The sequence below is a fragment of the Lemur catta genome, chromosome 20 (genome assembly GCF_020740605.2).
Source record: "Lemur catta isolate mLemCat1 chromosome 20, mLemCat1.pri, whole genome shotgun sequence".
NCBI classification, from domain to species: domain Eukaryota; kingdom Metazoa; phylum Chordata; class Mammalia; order Primates; family Lemuridae; genus Lemur; species Lemur catta.
The window spans coordinates 2,492,094-2,494,593 of NC_059147.1; the positions used below are offsets into that span (position 1 = coordinate 2,492,094).

Consider the following 2,500-nt stretch of genomic DNA (forward strand, 5'->3'; position numbering starts at 1 on the left):
TAGCACGGGGGCAGGGGAGGCAGTTTCCTCCTGCTCCTCCTCGTCCCCCTTCTCCCTTGTTTTGCTTCTTCCTTGTTTTCTCTTTGTTCCTCTCCCAGTTCCCCCTTCCATCGTCTTGACGGATTTGGATGAGACGTAGACATTTTCCATGTCAGGCTTTACTCATACCGAGGGAGTAGGAGAAAAGTAAGCCGCCTACCATGACACAAGGGAACGGAAGTTTGTGAGCCGTTGACTGCTGTGGCATTCTGACACTTGGTGTTTTTCAGGACATTCTATATTTCTGCTATCCCACTAGAATGTATCCCCTTGATCACTACCGTGTACCCCCATCCCAGCTTTTTCGTGAGCCACCCTCAACGGCCGTGACAATGTGGTGCGGGGACTCCCCTCCGTCTGGTGCCTCACACTCGCACATTTGGGGTTTCGTATCAGGATAGCAAAGTGATCGCCTTTCAATAACCTGGCTGGCCACGGTGGCTCATGCCTGTGACCCCAGCAACTTGGGAGGCAGAGACGGGAGCATGACTTGAGCCCAGCAGCCGGAGACCAGCCTGGGTAACACGATGAGACCTCGTCTCTACCAAGAAAATATAAAAAAAGAAAAATTATGCCGGGTGTGGCAGCACAGCATTTGCCTAGAGTCCCAGCTACTCAGAAGGCCGAGGCAGAGAGGATCACTTGAGCCCTGGATTTGGAGCTTGCCGTGAGCTACAATCAGGCCAAGGCGGCCTGGCTGGGAGAGGACAGAGTGAAAGGAATCCTGTCTCAAAAAAAAAAAAAAAAAAGGAAAAGAAAAAAAAGAAAAAAGAAAAGAGGAAAGAAAGTAAAAACAAAACAAGACCGATAAGACAGCTTAGAAGTCTCGGTGTTACCGAAAGCTGGGCCACTTGCCCACGAGGCCAAATAAGGAGGACAAGCCGTGTGACGAGGAAGGAAAGAGAGAGTCTATTTTGCCGGTAAAGGAGGAAATAAGGTAGACCTTCCCATCTCCAGCCCCCAGATTTCCCGAACATAGGGCTAGGCAGAAATAGAGAGCTTTTAAAGGGCGCGCGGGGGGGTGGGTGGGTGGGAGCCTGTGGTCCTCAGCTTTAGCAACGATTGCGGTTAATGATTTCAATCGTCCAGGCTCTGCCAAAAACAAAGCCTGTGAACTCTGTGAACTCTGCCGGCCGCCCACCTGGGGGGCAGGGGACCACTTGGGAGTTTTAAGAAAAGATTTAACCTGCCTTGGGGACGTAGGCCAGACGACGAGTTCCCAAAAGTTGGTGGGGGGGGGGGGGAGGAGAGGGTAAAAGGACAGAACATCTTTCCGTCCTTTTTTGGTTTCTTCTTTTTTCCCCCCTAGGTACCAAAAGATAGGAGCCCGATGCCGAAAAGAAATAGGTAAGGGCGCCCACGTGCACACGCAGAGATATACCATCGAATACGTCGTGTTGACAGTGTTTCTGAGTCGGGGAAACCGGAAGATGATGGGGAAGTATCACGAGCAACTTCGTATTTCTCCCAGGACGGGAAAATGGACCCGAAGAGAAAAATGCATCGCTCTCGGCGTAGGATAAAAAGCTACATCTTGTTATATAATATGAGGCATTCTGTGCTTTAAATTTTTATCCGAGATGATATTCAGTAAGCCTAAAAAACAAGATAAAACGGAAACAAACAAAAGGGCAAACAACAACAACAACAACAACAACAACAACAAAAGAACTACGGGCAGAGGCCTATGGTCCCGGGAGGAGGGAGGGAGCGGGAGGAGGGGCGCCTCCCGCAGACAACAGGGCGGGTGGGCGGAGACCCGCCAGAGGCTAGGGCTGCCTCGGGCGGGGCCCAGAGCTGCGGGCCCAGGAAGAAGAGAGTGGGACCGGACCGTGCTCTACTCCCCGCGGCTGATCCGAACCACGCCCCGCCCTCCACCCACCCACACACACACACACACACACACACACACACACACACACACACACACACCACACAAAACCCCCACCCCACCCCCACCCCCGCCCGGGGAGTCAGCTCTTAAACTCCCAACGTCACCTGACTTTCCCCGATCCCGATCCCGATGGCTGATCAAAGTGGCCGCTAGGTGACACCCGACAACCGGTGCCAGTGTCAGCCTGAAAAGAAGGGACCCTATGACGGGGGTGGGGAGGGGTGGGGGTGGGGCGCACAGTGGGCGGCCCGGCCAGCTCCCCTTCCTCCTTGGAGCGGATCGGATCATCTGGAACTTGGAACTTTATCCCGAGAGGAGAGAGTGACACTGGGTGTGTGCTAGAAGCCGGAGGGTTGGGACAGGGACCTACCCGAGAGAGAAGTAGAGTACAGGGAGTTTCAGAGTTGACCCACTCACGATCTCAAGGCCCGGTCAGTACAAGCGTGGCAATATCTGTCACTGTGGAATGAACACTTGGTACCAAAGACCTTTGTCTCTGCTGGCCCCCTGTGCCCAGGGGGGCACGTGGCCAGAATCTGACATCCTAAATGTCTTCTTAGAAAGAAT

The 2,500-nt window shown here is 53.4% G+C and overlaps 1 long non-coding RNA gene across 1 annotated transcript; it reads right to left on the reverse strand.

Moving 5' to 3' along the window:
* Positions 1-140: 140 nt before the first annotated feature.
* Positions 141-505, reverse strand: LOC123625125. Its single transcript, XR_006730401.1, has 2 exons — positions 464-505; positions 141-195 (listed from the first exon to the last, which is right to left on the reverse strand). It is a non-coding gene; the product is annotated as an uncharacterized LOC123625125 (long non-coding RNA).
* Between the last annotated feature and the right edge of the window lie 1,995 nt (positions 506-2,500).